At 37.8% G+C, this 24,022-nt stretch overlaps 1 protein-coding gene and 1 non-coding gene across 8 annotated transcripts in view; one reads left to right on the forward strand and one right to left on the reverse strand.

The window, feature by feature from the left end:
• The window catches only part of Syt16 (synaptotagmin 16), a 290,398-nt gene that overhangs the window by 206,149 nt on the left and 60,227 nt on the right, over positions 1-24,022 (reverse strand). The window lies entirely within an intron of this gene.
• Positions 14,788-14,894, forward strand: LOC141422005 (U6 spliceosomal RNA). The gene has a single exon (XR_012446674.1). It is a non-coding gene; the product is annotated as a U6 spliceosomal RNA (small nuclear RNA).

The following is a 24,022-nucleotide window of genomic DNA, read 5'->3' on the forward strand; positions in this document are numbered from 1 at the left end:
GCGAGTTCAAGGACACTCTAGTATTCATAGCAAGTCCCTATCTCAAAAAACTAAGGGCTGGAGATATCAAACAAAAAATAAAAAAGAGCCTGAGGGGGTTTTCTTCTAACGTTTTCATAAAACTTAATGTTATCAGGCAGCTCATCACCCCAGATAACTATAAGTTATCTATAAAGTTATAGTTCCACATTTTCTTCTAATGATCAGTGCAAATCTGCCCTCTGTTACTGAAAAAGAATTCAGATTTTAATTTGCAGAAAAGATAATTGTAGAAGGGAAAGGGCACCTGATGGGTCGGTAGTTGTAGAAGGTAAAATAGTTGTAGTGAAATCCAAAAACATTTAGAATAATAGTGATATTACAATAATAGTGCAATCCTACACTATCTTGCTGGCCCTATGTTAATTTAATTTCTATAATTTGAGGGATAGTAAGTGGTACAATGTCTGCCATATGAAGGTGATTTAATCAGATTTATGTTTTGAAAGGAACCTCTTTGGCTGCTAAGCAGAGAACCAATTGGAGGGAAGTAATACCAGAGTTCCAAGCAGTTCAGAAGAAAAACAGTTGAAGAGCTGCTGCAGTAATTCAACATAATGGCATACCAGAAGGATGTAAATGGAGATGGAGGGATGCAGATGGATTTGAAAAAGGCATTTAGGCCATAATGTAGTCAGATATTGATCATGGACTAGATTAGATGAGGAAGAGGAGAAAATCTAAGATTAAGATTTCTAGCTTAATGAAGAGTCCTGGTATATACTGAAAGAGAGAACACTAGTGGAGCGAGAAGTTTATACAATAAGATGATAAACACATTTTGGAAATGATGGATTTGAGGTACCTATAAGACATCCAAATAGACATGAAGCAAAAGTGTCATCCTGAAGACCCGGGCAACAAATATCTGTCAATCTCTTATCTTGTGGATACTAGACTAGATGCTGGGAGTGAGCAGTAAAAAAAAGTTAGACATCACCCCAGCTATTGTGGGGCTTTGAGTGAAGGTAGAGAGAAGCATATTAAACAAGTAACTATCCTAATGAAAAAACAGAAGCCATGAAAATAAGATATTTCAAGATTGGCAAGAGCCAATTATATCAAATGATGCTAAGAGAGGGAGGGGATACTAACTATCTTTTGGATTTGGTAACGTGCAGTCACTAGAATCTTGACAAGAGCTGCTTCAATAGAATATTAAAGACAGAGCCCAATTAAAGTGAGTTGAAAAGAAAACTGTAAGGAGGAAGTGGAGACAGTGACTATGAGACATTTGTTCAATATGTTTTGCTGAACCAGGTGCTGATGGCTCATGCCTGTAATCCTAGCTACTCAGGAGGCACAGATCAGGAGCATCACGGTTCAAAGACAGCCCAGAGCAAATAGTTTGTAAGGCCCTACCTCAAAAAAGAGCACAAAAAAGGGCTGGTGGAGTGGCTCAAGTGGTAAAGCACCTGCCGAGCAAGTGTGAGGCCCGGAAAAGTTTTGCTGGGAAGAGAAGTAAAATAGAGCAGTAACTGGAAACTAACATAAGGTCAAGGGCAAGTTTATTATGATGGATGATTATAACATGTTCCTATGTTTCTGGGAGTATTCCAGCAGAAAGGGAGAGAGTAATGATACTAAAAAGAGGGGACTTTGCATGAATCGTGTTAGTAAGACCAGAAAAGATATTAAAAGCACAAGAGTTATTCTTTGGGGAAGTAGTAATAGGAGGGAGAAGAAAGGGGTGCTAGTTAAGTATGCTCAGCTTGTGAACATGCATCAAGAGATAAACCCTTTCCTCGATGTATACTACATGTCAATAAACGGTTTTTAAAAGTAGAAGGATTAGAAAGGAGGAAACAAAAGCATCATTTTTTGCAAGTGATATGATTGCTTACAAACTGGTAGATTTAGAAACTATATAAATTAGAAGAAAATTTTCATGAGTTTCTGCATATAAGAACAATATACAAAGGCTAGGGGGTATGGCTCAAGTGGTAGGGTGCCTGCCTAGCATGTGCAAGGCCCCAAGTTCAAACCCCAATGCCACAAAAAAAAAGAACATACAAATCAATTGTACCACAACAAAAAATTAGGAAGCACAATTTTTAAAATACACCATTTACAATGAAACAAAAAATATAAATATCCAGTAAAAAAATTTAAATATGTGTTTGGCCTGGATATAGAAAATTGTGAAATTTTTCTGAAAGATATTGTGGAAGAACTAAACAAAGCAATGTATGTGTTGATGAACAGGAAGTTTTGATTTTTTTGTAATGTCAGTTCTCCCTGAAGCAATTTAAGGACTCAATGAAAGTCTGACAAAACTTCAACAGAATTTTATGCATCAATCCTAAAAGGCACAGGAAATAGTAAAGGGCCAAGAAAAGCCAATCACACTTAGAAAAGATACATGGCTTGCTCTACTATGTGTTGGCACTGACTGTTGAGCTAGGTAACTACCTAGCTCATACCTTAGTTATGTGAGTAAAGGGCCAATAAGACACTCAAGGGAGAACTGTTACTCAATTACATCAGGCTAACAAATGTTAATCATCATTGCACTGGGTAACTAAGGATATGTATTGGGTATATCTCTGAGGGAATTTGAACAGAACAAGTAGAAACAGGCTTTGGTGGGAACAAAGATACTTTGTAGATATAAGTGGGAAATGGAGTACAGATGAGAATGTCAGTGGACTATTAGATTTGATGGTGGCATTTGGCCTGCCTTACCACTTTTATATTCTCAACAAAGTTGATCAACACTATCAGCTAAGCATAAATGAGAAAGGAGCCTAGCAGGGACCTGAGAAGACAGTAAAATTATTCTGATGGGGAAAAGAATACATATATTAAGGAGAGGTAATAGGATTGCCAGGCAGTGGCAAGGGCTCATTTTAGGCTTTAGTCCTGAATTTATAGATCAGTGAACATAATTATGGATTATTCCTTAATTCACTTGAAGCACTTACTTGCTTAAATACTTAAGATATCATATCTAAATTAGTAAAAAAAAAAAAAAAAAAAAACAAGAATTGAAATGGGATCATGGACAATGAAAATGTGGTAGGTCAATGGATTAGAGGTCTTTGGAGTGCTAAAAAAGCAAGGCAGGAGGATGGGCGTCAGAGAGCAAGCTCCTCAAGATGTTGTGCTATTGGGGAAAGTCAAGGAACCACAGGTCTGGAGACTGGGAATAACACCCTTTGGGTCACAAAAATCATAGATCATATAATGCTAGAGCTGAGGTATGAAGAGGTAAAGTGACTTGCCAAGAGTAATAAGAAAGATATTTGTTGACTTCTTGGTATTTGTCAGGAGCACAGAAGAGAAGACCCAACAAGCATCCTTGGCATATAACTGAAAGGGAATGAATTTTTTCCTCAGCAGCTACAACCTGTCTGTCACTCATTTTATTAACTTAGAGATCAAGTAGGAGAAGAGAGAAGAAACACTTCTCTTTTTTCATTTTTAAATCATTATGGGAGCCAAGGAAGAAAATTATTAATAAAGTTATGCTGACTGCTTAGGTGGTATTCTACAGTGAGATATGGCTAACCTCTTCCTCAGAAGCACACTGAGTCTAGAAGGACAAATGAACTCACACAAAAAAACTAAATTAATAGAGGGTAATGGTGAGGAAGAGGTGCCCAATGCCGTCTATGACAGCTGTTAGAAGCCCAAAGCAGTAGCACCTCAGGGTGGTCTGGGAGTCTTGAGCCAGCATCCTATGTAAGCATTATAAACTCAGTGTGCTTGGGGTGTAGCTGAGGCCTCTAGATAAACCCTCTCCTCAGTGAAGTTCCTCCAAGCCCTTCCTACTTAGCAGTTTTACACCTGCAAAAATCTAATGACTCTTTCAATCTTTCTAGTCCACTATAAAAGAGTCACAAGTTTGTTTTGGATTCCAGGTTGATATTAAGGGAGGCAGGTGGGAGTTGAAAAATTGTATTGGAAAATCAAGGCACAGCCCCGGTTTCAGTGTGAACAGGGCTCAATTGTCTTCTTTTTCAAATCAATGCCTTATAAAATTTGACAAGCCACTGTGAGAGATGTGAGTCTGTTCCAAGTGTGACCATGTAGCTACTGAGATTGATTTCATGGCCAGGAACAGCTGAAAATGAAACCCATTAGGCTTTAGTCACATCCCTGTGTTTGAGAAATCATGTAAATTGGTGTTTCCTTTCATGCATGTGACAAGCCTCTATCTCACTCTCTTTAAAATGAAATTTCTGGATCAACTCTGATGTTCCCACAAATGGACATTTATGTAACTAAACAAAAAAGAGCCAAGAAATAACTGGCTTTCTAAGAGAAATGCTGGCTTTCTAAGAGAAATGCTCAGCATTTACCCCCTCACTGAGAATGTTTTAAAGATTTTGTAACTACCTTCACCTTCAACATAATAATAATCACTTTCTTTTTTCATGAAGATAAAAAGAAAAGATGAGTAAGAACTACATTTCATTGCCTTTTAAGACTTCTTATCCCTTATATACTATAACATGCTCATTTAAGCTATTTGATTTTCCATAGACTCTGGAGAATAGTGAACACAGTTGAGTAGTGTCACACACCCCCAGGCCTTGCTCAAGCCTGGTGTATTTATGACATGGCCTCTGTATCTAGAATATTCTGCTCTTATCAATTCTGCCAGGTCAAAAACACCTAAGGACTTAGGGCTCTGCTTACTGGTTCTCATTGTCTAGTCACCTCCTAAGTATTTCTACTGTTTCTGCTCCAACTCTAAGCCTCAGTTCTTCTGAGTGCTCCTGGAAGGCAAAATGTCCCCTCCCAAACTGAAGAAAGGCATCCTTGCAGGACCCACATGACTAGCAGGACACAGGGCTTCGCAGGGTAAGTGCTCAGCTCTGTCTGGACAGGAAGGAGGATGCCTATGAACTTCATGTCCAGGCATTTTTGCTTCCAGTCTGGATCTGGGACTCTAACATTCTCTAGTAGGGGTTTAATAATAAAATTGATTTTTAAGCTCTTATTACCTGAGAAACTTGTAAACCCTCAAAGAAAGGTCCAGGTTACACCTCAAACCTAAGAATCAGAATTTCTGGGGGCAAGTCTCGAGCATGTTTGTTTCTTCAAACTCCCAAAGAGATTTGTACACACAGATAAAATTGCAAAATACTGTCCTACCTTAGTGCTAGGAAGTTGGGCCCTGATAAGTCACAAAAGATCAGTGTTTCTGCCCCTCCCCCTTAAATCCAAACCTAACTATGGAACTGTGGGAGAGTGTGTGGGGTAACTTTCCCTCTTGAGGAGAAGATCAAAGTGACAACTACCACACGTCATTCAGATGAAAGGCTGAGAGCCATGCCTACTCACCCTAGGCTCCCCTGGCCTCCTCATAGAGCAAAAAACACAATGACCAGCTATTGTTTTACCCTGAATTATAGACTTTTTGATTGACACAGTTTTGAGATGATGCATTAGGAGCAACAGAGAAGTTTGCTGTGTGGCAGGAAGGTAGGAAGTCTAATCAAGCAAGCCACCCCTGCAAGCCAGGAGCCAAAGAGAAAAGAGAACTCACTTCAGCTCTGTTTGGGTAACCAGTCATTGAACTCTAAAAGTAAGTGACCTGGTTTCTCTTGCTATAGCAAAAGCATAACATATTTCTGTTTCTAAGCAACAGACAGATACCTTTATTTCCCATTATGGCTCAGGCTAGTATCACTCACTTCCCTATTTCAGCTCAACCTGTCTGCTACCTACCTGCAGAACAGAAGCTTGAAATTTGGGCTGCCCCCCACTCCCCAAGATGCTATCTCACACATACACATGATAGCTTTCTGAAAGACTTGATCCTGTTCTTTTTGGATACAAGGAGAGGAACATAATCTAGAACGCCATCTGTCATCCTGAAATAGTCAATCGTGGCACTATTTTTACCCGGCAATTATCAAACAAATGGAGTCATTTGAAAGAGTCACAGCTGTTCCTCGGTGTTTTCTCAGTACAAATATGACACCGTGCATGCTGATTTTGTTTTCTGCTTTGTGTCTCATGTACAACGAAGCAGTGATAATTTCTCAACCTCCCATCAGAACACAAGTCAAAGTGTGTACTCCACCACCAAGTCACTCAGGCAAATTGAAAATCTTTCTCTATCTTGATTACATGGTCAGGCTTTCGCTAAATGTGGTTCTCATTTAGAAAGTGAATATGGTGAGCTCATCTTTCTAAGTGGGTGCTCAGGCGCTGTTTAAATTCAAAGAAAACATCGTTTTCCCTTGCTTAAATGCAATCCAAAGGAAGTACTGATACTCAAGATTTCCATGCACATTAGCACTTTTAATGAAAAACAATGCCACACAATGAATCCTATTTTCCGATTATCAACCACCACAAAATCAGAAAGGTGCCCTATTGAAATAAATGTCCCTATAAGTTTAGCACACATATGTGCATACACATGTACACACTGCATACACGCATGTGCATGCAACTGTCAAATGTGTGTCATTCATTTTATCCACCTGCATCTGAACCTTCTTCCTATGTTTGAGGAATTCTCCAACCTAAAGAGGCAGTGCTCACTTACCCCAACAACTGAAAATGCCAAAGACTTGCTTTCCCAGCATCCCTTGCAGCTGAGACAAGGCCCCGTGATCTAGGCACCACCAACCAGAGCTCACCCACCACTCCCCCTGGGGAACAAAGACATTGCAAGGGCTGATGCAGGAGCACCAACCTCTGTATCAACAAGGTGCAAGCTGCAGCCTTCAGGGCTCCGTAGTAACAGCCGTGTCCACCAGATTAGCTCTGCAGGCTGACTCAGGCCCGACCCTTAACTTCTTAGCTATAATCTGGCTCTCCAACGCTCCTCAGAGACTCTGTGACCAGGCAATATCTTTTTAAACAACCAATTTGCTGCCTCAATCACCCAGCACTGGTTTTTAATTCTACAACCAAGATCTCTACATCAGAGGAAAAAAAAAGTTTTTAATGTTTGTATTACACAAAGACCAATAATATGTGGAAGTTTTTGTTACCTTTCAAATTTTTTTATCTTTCATCCAATTCCTAAGTCATCAGTCTTTGTTTCATGCATCAACAATCCATAGAAATGTTTCTAATTCCTAAATTCTCTAATTCCTCACTTTCAACCTCAGATTGGTGGTACACAGCATCATTGAAGCCTTGTCTCAGCTGCAAGAGAAGCTGGGAGAGCAAGAATTATAACAAAAAGTAGTAAGATTAAAAAGTCCTCAGAGGAAGACTGACACAGCTACTTTCTTAAGGGACTATTCATTCTCCAGAATGAAGAAACATTGTATCTTCTCACTGTGCAGTACATAAGCAACCTCATCTTGCCATTTTGGAGCAGTGTTTCTCAGACTTTCATCTGTTTTTGAATCTACAAGCATTGTGTTAAAATGCAGACACTGACCTAGTAGGCCTCGGATTCCACTGCTCAAACACACTCCCAGGAGATGCCATGGATGCTTGACCACCAAAGCACTTTGTATAACAAGGTTTTCCAGTATGTGGGTACTACTCCCAAGTCTTCAAATAAAATTATCCCAGGACACACTCCACTTTGTGACACTCATCTCCCCTGCTTTTCCTTTTCCTTTTAATTTTAGAATAGTTAGACTCTAGAGTAGCAATATATTCCATAATTTGGCACTTGCCTCATACCAAATGAAAAATTTCTTATGTGCAGTGTTAGAACATATAAAACCAATTAGATCTTATTTCATTGGTTCAGAAAATGTTAAATTCTATAAAACCACCCTATTTAATACAAAGTCACTTAGACTTTCAGTTAGGATACTGCACAGTAAATGCAATCAATGATCTCTATTTTATGGTGCCAAAGAGTCTGGTTTAAGTGGACATTAATTTCTGAAATTGAAAGTATGAATACTTTTCTCTGAAACGCAACAATACCTGGGCATATAGGTGTGATGATACAAAGAAGACACGCTTTCTACCTCACCTGATGTAAAAATGCATTTAGTACATATTCCCTTTTTCACTTTTTCTCCCCTGCACTTAATGTTTTCCATAGCAATGTCTTTTAAAAATAAGAGAACCTATTTCTGGTGAAAATAAACAAAATCACTTTGCAACATGCTGTGCAATTAGAGTTCATATCCACCATTTTCGGAAGATCTTCAATACCACTAAAGCAGCTTTTACCCCCAAAACTGACCATATTTTTCTGAGCCTTAACCAATATAATTTCTGAAGGCATAATGTATTCTGCTTTGCTTATAATACCAGCAACCCAAAATTTCACAATGCATAAGAAAATTAAGAGAAATCCATCAATATCTTTCAGCATCTCTTGAGATTGCCACAATCAGTCTATAGTTTCTGGGTAAAGAAAGATCTCACTTTTAGCTATCCCAACACATAATCCTATCTTTATTATATTATGACAGACAATGGTTTAATGGTCAAAAGTAGAAATAATTCATTATTAGGGATATTTTAGGACTTCTATTGTAAATAGCATACTCAGTCACCACAGAAAATAGTGAGCAAGAAATAGTTTCTTCTTGAGAAGAATTGGGATGGGGTACCACAAAGTGAAGAGCTGAGGATTCCTGGGGTACTGCATGGGGATTCTCTGCCCACTTTGAATTGTCCCCTACCCAGGTGAGGAAAGGAGTTTTAGAATTTGAAAAATGCAAAGGTATACTATAAGTAAATGTTATTCACAAAAAAGACTTGCTTTCTGGTGGGTTTTCTAAAGTATATGAGGCTCCACAGTCAATGGGACTGAGCAGAACGTACAAAGGAAGGGAAGCCAGTGGCAGTCAGGAGGTTGCTGAGAGGAAGCCAGACAAAGCCAGCACTGATAGAGAAAACACCTACCCATTCTCTGGACCCCAATCTGTTTGTGATTGGCTGAGAATGGTGGTTTCTCTTCAGATGATGAGACAGGCTTGGGAGACTTTCCCCTCTGTTGGGGAAAGAGTTACACTCTTTCAACCAAAGGCTTTGCATGATTGCAATAGCAAACATTAGAGCCCATCTGAGATCACATACCCTTAAATTTTGCCAATTTGTATAACTCATGTGTTCTGTCTTCCCAGGAAGGATCTACCTACAGTCAATATTTTAGTCAGCCCATTCTCAGTAAAACATTGAACCTTCTGAACAAGTGACTGCCTTTCATGAGAAAACCAGACAAGGCTAATTAACTTGCCAATGGATATACCTTATCTATCGACAAAATGGTTCACTATGATTCTTTTCTATATACTACTCGAAATTGGATTCTGCGAGCTTAATTGCTTAATAGAAAAGACTAATAAGGTATTTTTACTAAAATCTAAGCAATTTGTGCAAAATGAAGCTCAGTCTTTTGAGACTAAATTACATGTCCAAACAGACAAGAGCTAACTCCTCACCCTGAAAGAGAAAGAAATGAAGGACTATGAGTTGTGGAGACGGCAATTAAACTCATCTCAGAACAAAGACTACAAGGAATTCAAAGCAGGGTGTGCCTTTGGTCTCTGCAGCCCAACTCCTCGCAGCTCAGTCCCTCTTCTCAGTCACCATGGAAAATAGTGAGCAAGAGTTTTTTTCTCTTGAGAAGAAATAGGAAAAGACAGGGCAGACATAGTGAAGAGTTGAGTCTGCTGAGATCCAGTTAATTCCAGGTGAATGAATTTAGGAAGATCTTTTGTATGGGCTGCATGTCAAGACTGATCTTCTAGCTGACCCGGTAGCTCACACCTGTAATCCTACCTACTGAGGAGGCAGAAATCAGTAGGATCATGGTTTGAAACCAGCCCAGACAAATAGTTCTTAAAACCCCTATCTTGAAAGTACCCAACCCAAAACACATCTGGTGGAGTGGCTCAAGTGGTAGAGCACCTGCCTAGTAAGCATGAGGCCCTAGGTTCAAACCCCAGAAGTGCAAAAAACAAAAAAGTGGTCTTTAAATTTCTATATTCAGAATTTTTAAATTTTAGCATGATAGCTATTGGTATGAAGACATAATTGCGTTAATAGGGAAAACTGTGAATAACCAGGCATCCAAAAATAAGAGTGTAGGATGACATATTGAGTTATTCATTATACATCAATGAATGGCATACAACAATGCATCAGATGTTTATAATTAGACTAAAAGTCAGAATGGGGAACTGCATAGACAGGATTACAAATGTTAATAACTACTATTTATTGAACACTTTTCACATTTTATTTCCAATTCCTGCTACAACATTACTAGGAGATACAACAATCCTTCCATTTTAGATTTTTAAAAAATGAATTTTAAAGGGAGTAATTTTTCCAAAATTAAAACAAAAAGCTTTAAAAAAAAAAGAGCATTGATAATAAATTGTAGGCTCAAAGCTGGGGCTGTAGCACAGTGGTGAAAAAATAAATAAATCATAGGCTCACACAACACCAAAGTCTGATTTCACCAATGAAACTACCTTAAAAATTCACAGAGAAGAAAGGGGAAAAAAAGATTAGAGGCTAGGGAGTGTGGGTCAGATGACAGAATGCATGCCTTGCAAGCTCAAGATCCTGAGTTCATCAAATCCCAGGACCTCCAAAAAATAAATAACTGGAAGAAAATGTGTGCAAATGTGTCAAGATGATAACACTGTTTATATAATGGCAATTTTTTTTCTTTTATATATTGTCTATAATGTGGTATTGTTTTTATATATTGTAATGTTATGTGGGAAAAATAATCAGTCAGGAATCCGGTTCTGACCATAATGTACTAACAGAGGTCAATTTATTCTTCTACCTTAAACAACTAAGACATTGCACAAAATATATAAAGTAATAGTTTTGAAGACACAGGAAAAAGACAGCAAAAATAGTGGCCTTTTAAAGAAAGGACAAAATGGATGATCCTTGTGGGTGAGCCAAGTCACTGACTGCAGAGTGCAACACAGCAAAGGGCAGGAAGCCCTACGGAGCCAGGCATAGACTTGCTGGGTTGAGTAGAAAGAATGTGGAGCTTGGGGAAGCCATGGTGACTAAACAATGTATGAAACTACCAAGGCCAGAAACATATGGTCTAAAACATCCTGAGAGCTGGAAATAATTTGTCTATTAGCCAAGTTGTAAAAATGTTAATATACAGTGTAAATGTAAAATTCTCTGAGGTAGATGGCTTCAATTCAATACTGAGACCAAATTAGCAATACATTCAAGGTTGCACCATAACCACCTAACAAAGCTTAAAAGTAAGTCTCAGCAGCTGAGTGACAGTGGCCCACACCTATAATCCTAGCTACTTGAGAGGCTGAGATGGGGAGGATCATAGTTTGAGGCCAGCTCAGGTAAACAATTTCCAAGACTCTATCTCCAGAATAACCAAAGCAAAATGGACTGGAGGTGTCTCAAGTGGTACAGTACCTGCTTTGCAAGCACAAAGCCATGAGTTCAAACCCCAGTCCCATCAAAATATATATATATAGATGAGACTAATTCAAGCTGATTCAACTGCCCTCCAGAACAAAACCAAAACATTTTAAAGAAATAAAACAAACCACCAACAAATAATATAAAATTCACAATGTCTGGCATCTAAACAAAAATCACCAGGCAGAAGCTCGCACCAGTGGCTCACGCCTATGATCCCAGCTACTCAGAGAGCTGATATTGAGAGGATCATGGCTCCAGGCAAAAAGTTCCTAAGACCCATCTCAATGGGAAAAAACTGGGCATGGTAGTGTGTACCTTTCATCCTAGGTAGGGCAAGCAGAATGGTCCAGGCCAGCGTTAGCAGAAAGTAAGACCCTATCTCCAAAATAACCAGAACAAAATAGGTTAGAGGTATGACTCAAGTGCTAGTGCCCCTGCTTTGCAAATACAAAGCCCTGAGTTCATCAGTAGCACCAAAAAAAAAAAAATTACCAGGCAGAGTGCTTGTCTGAAAACTGTTAATCTGTCGCCTCAGTGACTCATTTACCCTACCCCTCCCATGTGTGACCTCCCCTTAGTGTGACCAGTGTTTCATGATATTGCTGCATTTGTTTTAGGTCTATAATTTGCATAAGAGGGAGATCATGCAGCTTTTGGTCTTCTGAGTCTAGCTAAATTTCACTTAAGATGATGTTCTTCAGTTCCATCCATTTACCTGTGAATGATAAAATTTCATTCTTCTTTGTAGCTGTGTGAAATAACTAGGCTTTAAAAAAAAAAAACAGAGAGGTAATCAATAAACAGAAGCAGACTCAGTAATGACAGGGAGTATAGAACTAGATAGGTGGTTAAAAGAATTATTATAAATGTCGCTCACATGAACATGATAAGGACAGAAATGGAAGATAAGAAACACAAATCAAATCCACAGAGATGCGTAATACAATGCCTTAGATTTAAAAGATACACTGATGAGATCAATAGAAGATAAGGAAAGCAGTGCAGAAGAAAATAGTAGTGACATGAAGACATGCTTTACTATCCAAAACAAAACAACTAGTAAAGAGGTTTAACAAAAGAGATGAAATAGCTGTGGATAATATCGCATTGGCCTATCATGTATATAACTGGAGCCCCAGAGAAGAGGAGTATGAAAAATATTTGAAAAAACAATGATCAAAAATTTTCTAGATGAATAAAATTATAATGTCAAATATCCAAGCAGCTGAACAAACCACAAACAGAAACAATAAGAACAAACTAAGGTAACTCACCACCAAATTATTGAAAAACTAATAATGAAGAGGAAAACTAAAAAAGAAGTAACAAGGAAAAAAAGCATGAACATTACATTACATACAAAAGGAACAAACGTTAAGAATGGCAGGGCTGGCAGAGTGGCACAAGTGGTAGAGTGCATGCCTAGCAAGCATAAGACCCTCAGTTCAAACCCCAGTACCAACAAAAAAATATTCTCTAGGGCTGGAGTGGCTCAAGTGTAGCAAGCATGAAGCCCTAAGTTCAAATCCCAGTATTACCAAAACAAAAAGATTACTAAAAATAGGAATGGCCATGTAGATCTCATCAGAAACAATGCAAGCTAGAAGCAATTGAATAGCATCTTTAAGGCAATGAATAAAAAAGCTGGCTAAGTAGAATTCTACACCTGACAAAAAAAATCCTTTAAAAATGAAAATGAAGCTGGGTATGGCAGTACATGTGTGTCATCCCAGCACTTGGGAGGTTGAGGCAAAATGATCACGAGTTCAAGGCTAGTCTGGGCTATACAGCAAGACACTACCTCAAAAAGAAGTAAAAATAAAATGAAATAAAAATGTTTTCAGACATACAAAGACTGAAAGAATGCACCAAGGCATTACTTTATGTGTTAAAGGAAGTTCTGGTGAATAATACTAGGTGGAAATTTGTATATCTACAAAGGGATAAAGAACATCAGAAATGGCATTTTAAAAAAGTGTAGATGTAATTGTTTCTTATTTTTAACCTCTTTAAAGGATAAGTTTTAAAGCAAACAATAATGCAGTATTGGCTGTTTAGTCAAATTTGCTTTTCAATAACCAATTATCATTTTCCACAGTTCTGGAGGCTAGGAATTCCAAACTCAAGACTGTCAGATTCTGTGCCAACTAAGGCTCACTTCCAGGTTTGCAGAAGGTCATGTTCTCCTTGTATTCTCATATAGCAGAAAGGAAAGGGAGAGGAAGCAAGCTCTCATATCTCTACTTATAAGGGCACTAGTCCCATTTATGAGGATCCTACCCTCAAGACCTAAACATACCCGAAGGCCCCACCCACAAATCCTTTCACACTGGGAATTAGGCTTCAACACAGGAATTCCAGAGGGACACAAACATTCAGTTCATAGTAGCTGGGAATATAACATATCCAGAAAAACATGTGACAACCAAAGCACAAAGACCAGAAGGGGAGGAAAGAGAAATATTCAAGTTGAAAGTTCTTATTTAAATGGAAATGCAGGCAGTGTGCGGTAAATTACAAAGTTATAAACTCTGAAACAACCAACATACAAGCAAAAAGATAAATCTAATACAGGGAAAAACTAAAATAGAATCATAATAAGTATGCACTTATTCCAAAAGGAGGTAGAAAATTAAGGAAAAATAGATGAGGCAAATAGAAAAAAAAGAGTAAGATGGTAGGTTTAAGTTCTACCATAGCAATAACCATCTTAAATGGACAGTCCAAACTCACCAACTTAGACTATGACATTGGATGAATCTTATTATATTATAAATTGTGCGATTCAACTACATATGCTATCTATGAGACACTCACTTGAAATAAAGACAGGCCAAGCATGGTGGTTCACATCTGTAATCCTAGCACTCAGGAGGCAGACACAGAAGATTCACAAGTTCTACCAGCCTGGGCTATATACTGAGACCCTGTCTCATTTTTTAAAGATTACATGAAAAAAGATTAACCACTTTAGTCAAAGGGAAGCTAAATGACTATGCTAAGATCAAAGTGAATTTCAGAAGAACAAATATTACCACGGATCGTCTTGTAATGCTAAAAGGATCAATTCCTCAAAGTATATAATTATCCTGAATGTTTATTCAGGTAATAAAAACACTTCAGAATGCAGAAAGTAAAAATCTGAGGGAATAGAAGGATAAATGTACAAATTAGTAATTATATCTGGATATTTCATTTCCCTAATCTCAATAACTAATAGACAAAGTAGGCAGAAACTCAGTAATGAAATTAATCTAATTGACATTTACAGAACACTCCACCCAACAAAAACAAACACCTGTTCTTATCAAATGCACATGGAACATTTACCAAGACCTAATTTGGGCAATAAAACAAGTCTCAAAATTTTAAAAGGATTTGCCTCATACAAATGCATTACACAACCACAGTGAAATAAATCAGTAACAAGTGCTCACTTCAGCAGCACATACATTAAAATTAGAACAATACAGAGAAAATAAACATGGCCCCTGCACAAAGATGACACACAAATTTGTGAAGCATTCCATAATTTATAAGGATAAACAAAAGTAGTTCATGTCCACCCAGCCTGTATTACAGAAGATACTCAAGGGAATATTTCACACAGAAGAGGAAGAAAAACATAGTCACAAAACAAGAGAGGTTAGGTAAGAATAAACTCAAAAGGGGAAATGGTGAACCCATTAGAGTTAGGGAACTATCAGGCATGATCAACTCAGTAAATCAGTAAAACCTGGTGATAAACAACACCAAAAGTAAAGATGAATCAACATGAGATTCAACTTGGAAAAAAAGCAATAGAAACACAGAAATTAGTAAATACCTCCCAAATCACAACCCTAAATATAAACAGACTTAACCCTTCAACCAAAAGATACATATTATCTGATTAAACCAAAAAGCAAGATCCAACAATCTGTTGTCTACAAAAAATACACCTTAGAACCACAAAGATACGTAAACTAAAGGTGAAAGATTGGAAGAAGATATACCAAGCATGTAGAAATCTAAAGCAACTATTCTCATACCAGACAAAGCAGCTTTTAAGCAAAAATCAGTCAGAAGAGATAAAGGAGGTCACCTCAGACTAATAAAAGGAGCAGTACAGCAAGGAGATATAACAATTCTAAATACATATGCACCAAACATCAGTGGAGCCCCAAGTTCATAAAATACTTTTGAGCTGAAAAAAGCAGATAGGATCAGACCCAATACTGAGAGATCTCAACACCCTACACTGATCAACAGACAGATCATCCAGGCAAAAAGTTAACAAAGATATCCTAGAACTAAACCATACCATGGATGAAATGGACTTGGCACTTATATGGTATTCTATCCTACAGCAGCAGATTTCACATTTTTCTCAGCAGCCCATGGAACTTTCTCCAAAACAGATCACATCCTAGGTCATAAAGCAAATCTCAACAAATACAAAAGAACTGAAATAATCCCCTGTATCCAAGCAGACCATAATGGAGTAAAATTGGAAATCAATAGCAAGGAAAACCACAACTACCATCAAACTCACAGAGATTGAACAACACTCTGTTGAACAATCAATGGGTCACTGAAGAAATCAGGAAAGAAATTAAGAATTCCTAGATTCAAATGAAAATGATAACACAATTTACCAGAACCTGTGGAACACAGAAAAGGCAGTCTTAAGAGGGAAGTTTACATGATTTTATAGCAGAAAGACCTTAAAAGCTCCAGCAAAAAACTCTTGGGATATTATAAACATGTTTGGCAAAGTAAGATAGAAAATCAATACACAAAAATCTGTAATATTTCTATACACCAACAACGAACAGTCTGTGAAAGAAATCAGAAAAACAATACCATTCACAATAGTATCAAAAAATATAAAAAATTTTAAAATTCAAAAAAAATAAATACATAGGAATAAATTTAATGGAGGAAGTGAAAGACCGATACAACAAAGACTATAAATCACTAAAGAAAGAGATCCAAGATGACATGAGAAGATGGAACGATATCCTATGTTCACGGATTAGCAGGATCAATACTGCAAAAATGACTATAGTACCAAAAGCAACCGATACGTTCAAAGCAATCTTCATCAAAATTCCAACGACATTCTTCAGAGGTAGAAAAATCAACCCTAAAATTCATATGGAAGCACAAAAGACCTCAAATAGCCCAAAACATGTGTTGGAGAAACGACAGCCTCTTTAACAAATGAAGATAGAAACTTGATCCCAGTCTCTCACCTTGTACTAGTATCAATTCAAAGTAAATCAAAGATTTGAATGTAAGATCTGAAACTGTGAAACCACTGCAGGAAAGAATAGGGAATACACAGGAACATATAGTAGTAGTAGTAACTTTATGAATAGCTTAGCAATTAAGAGAAAGGGTTGACACATGAAACTGCCTCAAAGTAAAAGACTTCTGCACAGCAAAAGAAACAGGAGCTAGACTGAGAAAACAGCCTACAGAGTGGAAGAAAATCTTTGCCATCCATACATCTGACAAAGGATTAGTAACCAGAATACACAAGGGAGCTCAAAAACTAACCCTGTAAACAATCAAGAACCCATTGAATAAAAAGGTAAATGAACTACACAGGTAATTCTCAAAAGAAGCACCACAAATGATCAATAAATACATAAAGAAATTTTCAATGTCCCTGGCCATAAAGGAAATGCAAATCAAAACAGCACTGAGATTTTATCTCACTTCAATAAGTATAACTACCATCAAGGAAACAAACAACAAGTGCTGGTAAGGGGAGGAGGTGTGGAGGGGAGAGGGAGGGAAGGAACCCTTACTGTTAGTGGGAATATAAATTAGTATAAACACTGTGGAAAGCAGTATGGAGGTTTCTCAAAAAACTAAAAATAGATCTACCATATGATCCAGCAATACCACTCCTGGGCATATACCTGAAGGAATGTAAGCCAGGATACAGTAGCCACTTGCACACCCACATTTATTACAGCACTGTTCACAATAGCCAAGCTTTGGAAACAGCCCAGATGCCCTGCAACTGATGAATGGATGAAGAAAATGTAATATATATATTGAAATATTACTCAACCATAAAGAAGAATAAAATTACATTGTTTGCAAATAAATCAATGGAACCAGAGCTCATCATGTTAAGTGAAATAAGCCAGCCTCAGAAGGACAAAGACTGGGGTTTTCCTCATATATGGAAGCTAAACCTAAAAAAAAATGTATATATAAACATCAACACAATCATACACACACACATACGTGAGAGAGAGAGTAGGACTGTACTAATGTGTGTCTGTCTAAGGGGACTACAGGGAGGTGGGAGAGGAAAGGAGTAATACTGAAACACATTGCATCTGTGTATCAAGACACTATAATGAAATGCACTGTAAGCTGTTGAATAATAGAGAATCAAGGTGACAGAGTAAGTAATAGAGGGGGTTAATCTGATTAAAGTATGATAAAATACATGTGTGAAATACCAAGACAAAACCCCCTTGAACTATCAACACACACGTAAAAAAATGAAGGACGAAAGTAAAACAGGTCCTGCCTGGGAATAGGTACGTGTGGTGGGGGAGGGTAAACAGAGAGTGAAGGGTGATGAATGTGGTCCATGTACTTTTTATGTATATGAAAACAGAGCAATGAAACCTGCTGAAAATGTTCTAAGAAGGGAAAGGAGGGAGAATGATGGAGGGGGATGAATCTAATTAAGACACATTGTTAGCACATATGAAAATTTCACATGAAACCCTCCCAGTATAACTAACATACACTAAGAAAGATAGATAAATAGAAATCAGTAACAAAAAGATATCCAGATAGTTCCTCAAATATTTGGAAACTGAAGGACATACTTCTAAATATTCCATAAGTAAAAGAAGTCAGGAAATTAGAAAATATGTTGAGCTGAATGAAAATGAAATTAAATCAAAATTTGTCATATGCAGATAAAGCAGTGCTTATATCATACAAATAGAAAGATTTTTAAATCAACTGTATAAAATTTTACTATCTTAAAGCATTGAACAAATAAGAACAAAGTATAGCACAATTAGCAAATGAAAGGAAACAGTAAAGATAAAAGCAGAAAACAATACTAACCAATGTTGAAAAACAGAAAAATAGCTTGGCATGGTGGCTCACATCTGTAATACCAGATTACATCTTCACCAGGAGATGAAGATCAGGAGGAACACAGTTTGAAGCCAGCTCTGGCAAAGAGTTAATGAGACCCCATCTCAATCAATAAACTGGGTGTGGCAGTACACACCTATCATCCCAGCTATGCAAGAAGCTTAAGCAGGAGGATTGCAGTCCAGGCCAGTCTGGGAACTAATGTGGCACCCTATCTCAAAAATAACTAAAGCAAAAAGGTCTGGGGGCATGATTCAAGCAGTAGAGCACCTGCCTAGCAAGCTCAAGACCCTGAGTTCAAACCCCAGTACCACAAAAAAAAGAAAAGAAAAATCACCAAAACCAAAATTTATTTCTTTAGAACAAATAATAAAATTAAAAAGCCCTTAGCCATACTGAACAATATAAGATGATAGAAACACAAACAACTATTCTGAGAGAGCAAGAATATTTCTAAGAATCCTATAAGCATTAAAAGGATAACAGGAATATTTTTGAACACTATGCCAGTAATTTTTAAAAACTTGATGAAATGCACAAATCCCTTCAAAGACACATATTACCAAAGTCCACTCAAGAATTAACAAATGACACAACTAGGCTCATTTCTATTCAAGAATCTGAATTTGTAACTTTAGAAAATTTTTCCAAAGACCAGATGGCTTCATCAAGAGGAAATTCTTCCAAACGTTTAATGAATAGTAGTTTTTCACAAACACTTCCTGGAAGATAAAGAAATACCTTCCAACTCAATCTATGGATTCAGATTTAGCTTGATATCAAAACTAAGCAAAAGGGCTGGCAGAGTGGCTCAAGCAGGAGAACACCTGACTAGCAAGCATGAAGCCCTGAGTTCAAACCCAGTGCCACGAAAAGAAAAAAACCCTAAGCAAAAATATTAAGGAAAGACAACTTAAACTAATATTTTTCATGAACAAGAAAATAGACACAGGGGAGAAATCAAGATGGCAGAGAGCTGATGGACCTGGAATCTTGACCTGCACGATTTCAAACAATTACTCCAGATTTTCAAGGCAGCAAGAATCAGGTAACACTGCTTTTTCTGCCAACCAAGATACAACCAACAAATAGGGTACACATAATATTCATTGACCAGACCCTTAAGCTAACTTTTTTAAGTACATAATAGCCTGGCACAGGGTTAGGCAGCTGTTGCCAGACTGCCTGTCTGCTGGCTGGGAAAAGCTGGGAACAGGGTCAGATAGCCATGCCAACAAGCTGCTTTTTTTTTTTTTTTCTCTCTCTCTCTCTCTCAATTTCCTCCTGCCTGGGTCAGTAAAACTAAAACACAATGCAGAGAACAGCAGACACCTGCAAGCATCTGAGAGTACCTGGACCTGCCATAATACTCGCAGACACAGAACCTCCAACTGCTGCCTGCCTGCACAGATCTCTCTCCACCATAGTGTGTCTGCGACCTTGCCAACAATAATGCAACACAGAAAACCACAGAAAGAGAGCTGCTACAAACATCTGGGAAGACCAGGACTGACCAAACATAAGCAGACACAAAACCTCTGTCTGCCACTTGCCTGCACTGCCCAGCTGATCCATTTTCAACCAAGCAAATCTGCTAACCCGCCAGGTGAGTATAACACACTATTTGGGAGAGAACCACATATTCTAGCACAGCTGGGGAACCAATTGCACCCCCTCTGGACAAACTGGTGGCCAAATACATGGAGGGAATATTTCCCCCCTGCTTGGGGGGGGGGGGGAACAGAACATGGAGCTGAAAAAGCCCATACTGGGATGGAGCAACTCAGAAGCCCCTGTAGGGAAAGCCATGCACTGCACTGCACTGGGAGCAAGCTGAAACTGACAGTCTCACCAAGACAAAAGTTCATTTCTAACTCACAGGGGCTGGCGACTGTTCATTTATCAATCCCTCACAGGACCACTTCTGAGAACCCACCTGCTCCAGAGGCCCCACTCCACTAAGGAAGCCCAGGCTCAAACACCCAGATATGAGCACACACACACACACACACACACACACAAGCCCAAAGCTGTCCAGTAGGGAAGAGCAACACTCACTGCCACACAATCCAACATACAAACCTTAAGAAGGGATAGTCTTGGCCAAAGCACCCATAAAAAATAAAAGTGTCACCACCTCAACCTGAAGTCAGAGGAAAGAGTACAGAACATTCATTGAACTGACTTTTTACATATATAGATATTTACATATATCTTTTTATTTTTGTTTTACTTTTGTTTTTGTACTCTTTCTAATTTTTAATTTTAAGTTTTATTTTCATTTTTTTCTTCTATCTTACTGTTACATAACTCCCTTCTCCATTCCATCCTAACACTAACTCACTCAGTCCTCTATTGCCCCACTTACCTTTCTCTATCCCAATTTTTTCTTTCTCATCTCTTTCCATCTTCTCCCCTTTCTCACCTTCCTCTCCTCCCTCTCCCTCAACTACCTCAACCCCCTCAAAACACACCATCCACTAAACAGACTGTAATACCAACTTTACCCCATCCTTCCTATCCCTTGGCAATCCCTGAGAATAGCACCCTCTTCCACAATGATTGAACTACACCTCAACACACACTAGGGACTTAGTACCCAAGAACCCCCATGCCTCACACCTCTCCCTCCTCACATCATCCCCCTCTTCCTGCACCTTCCTCCAATGCCAGCTCTTTCATTACTTAAGTATCCATCTCTACCCAAACAACCATTTTCCCCCACCAATCTCCACAGCTTATAGCTAATATCACCAAGGGGCTCACTACATACTTTGTAAATAACTGGTCCAACATTAAATCAGTGAATTTGTTACTGTTAATTTATACTGCCTAGTCAGGGAACAAAAATAGCACATCAACCTAGCCAATGACTAAGCCAGTCATAGCACAGTAATTGAGTCAAGGGAAAGATAATATGTGATTAAAATCCACAATTAGCCACTCAACAACACAGGAGCATAGCATATCATAGAAGCATCAGGAGAAGGAGGAGGCAAGAAAATCCTATCCCACAAGAGACCCAACAATTCAGCAGAGGAATTAGTGGAAAATGAAGAAAATGAATACCTAGTTCCTGACCCCAACAGAACAATGATAAATATCACCAATGCACACAGTGACACCCACAAAAAAAAATCTCTCAAAAAGGAAATTATGGATGGGATCACTGAGAAACTCATGGAGAAGCTACAAGACATGGCTAAACAGAAAATACAAGATGCACTCAAGAAATATCAAGTCACCACAAATAAAAACTTGAGAAGATACAGAAACAACTAAATGAACTTAGACAGGACTTCGACAAACTCCAAAGTGAAACAAAGGAGACTATAAAAAAAAAAGGGATACATGAGATAAAGAAGACAACATAAGATACAAAAGAGGAATTTAACAAAGATATGAAAAACCTCAGAAAAAAGAATCTAACAGAAACCCCAGAAATAAAAAGTTCCTTAAATCAAATAAAAAATACAGGGGAAAGCCACTCCAACACACTAGAACAAATGGAAGACAGAATCCCAGGACCTGAAGACAAAATAGATATTAAAAAAAAAACAAACTACTCTTAGACAAAAGACTCAAAAGCTGCAAAAGGAATACACAAGAATTCAGCAACTCCATTAAAATACCAAACCTGCGAATCATGGCCATCGAACAAGGAGAAGAGGTGCAAGCTAAAGGGATATGTAATATATTCAACAAAATAATAGCCAAAAATTTCTCAAATCTAAAGAGATGGCTGTCCACTCAGGTACAGGAAGCCTGCAGTACACAAAACAGGCTTAACCAAAATAGAACTTCTGCATGGCATATTGTCATAAAACAGCTAGCACAGAGAACAGAGAAAGAATACTGAAGGCTGTAAGAGAAAAAACAACATATAAAGGTAAACCCATCAAAATCACAGCAGATTTCTCAACTGAAACCTTAAAAAGCAAGAAGGACTTGGAGGAAGGTATTTCAAGCACTGAAAGAAAACAATTTCAGCGCTAGGATACTCTACCTAGCAAAACTATCATTCAAAATTGATGGAGGAATAAAAGTCTTCCATGATAAACAGAAACTGAAACAACACATGACCACTAAGCCACCACTACAGAAGATTCTGAAAGGAATCCTACACACAGAAGGTGAAAACAAACATAAACACAAAGCACAGGAAGTATTAAACCTCATGAGAACAGATGAGTAATCAGAGAGTAGCACTGAATTGGCTGCACACTCAAATCCTTAAACAACAAAACAACTAAACAGCAGGAATCACCACATACCAATTAATACTAACACTGAACATCAATGGACTTAACTCCCCCATCAAAAGACAATGTTTGGCAAACTGGATTAAAAAGGAAGACCCAACAATCTGGTTTAGGGTGAAAGGGTGGAAGACAATTTACCAAGCTAATGGCCCCCAAAAACAGGCAGGAGTAGTAATACTTATATCAGATAGAGTGGACTTTAAACTTAAATTACTCAAAAGAGATAAAAAAGGTCACTTCATAGTAATAAAAGGAGCAATACATAAAGAGGAAATAACAATTATCAACTTATATGCACCCAATGTCAATGCACCCAACTTCATTAAACATACAATAAAGGACTTAAAAACCACATATAGACTTTAACACTGTGGTAGTGGGAGACTTTAATACTCCTCTATCAACAATATATACGTCATCCAGACCAAAAAAAAAAAAAGAAATCCTAGAACTAAATGACACCATAAATCTAATGGAACTGGCAGATGTCTACAGAGTATTCCACCCTACAACAGCACAATATACATTCTTCTTAGCAGCCTATGGAACTTTCTCCAAAACAGATCATATCTTAGGGCACAAAGCAAGTCTCAACAAATATAAAAAAACTGAAATAACCCCTGTATGCTATCTAATCAGAATGCAAAACACTAGAACTCAACAACAAAAGCACCAAGAGAAAATAGGCAAACAATTGGAGGCTGAACACACTGCTCAACAATCAGTGGGTCATAGAAGAAACAAGGGAGGAAATCAAAAGTTCCTTGAATTTAATGAAAATGATAACACAACCTACCAAAACCTATGGGACACAGCAAAGGCAGTCCTAATAGGAAAGTTAATAGCCATGAGTGCATGTATTAAAAACACAGAAAAACACACATTAGGTTGTCTCAAATAAACAATCTAATGCTACATCTCAAACTCCTAGAAAAACAAGAACAAGCTAAACCCAAAACAAGTAGAAGGGGAGAAATAATAAAAATAAGGAACAAAATAAAGACAAAGAAAAAACATACAAAGAATCAATGAAAGAAAAGCTCATTCTTTGAAAAAATAAACAAGATTGACAAACCCTTGGAAAATCTGACTAAAATGAGGAGGGGAAAAAACCCAAATTAATAAAATTAGAAATGAAAAAGAAGAGATAACAAACACCAAGGAAATCATCAGGGACTACTTTGAGAACCTATATTCAAATAAATTAGAAAATCTAGAAGAAATGGACAAATTTCTAGATACTTATGACCATCCAAAACCAAACCAAGAAGATATTA

The sequence above is a fragment of the Castor canadensis genome, chromosome 3, assembly GCF_047511655.1.
Source record: "Castor canadensis chromosome 3, mCasCan1.hap1v2, whole genome shotgun sequence".
Classification (NCBI taxonomy): domain Eukaryota; kingdom Metazoa; phylum Chordata; class Mammalia; order Rodentia; family Castoridae; genus Castor; species Castor canadensis.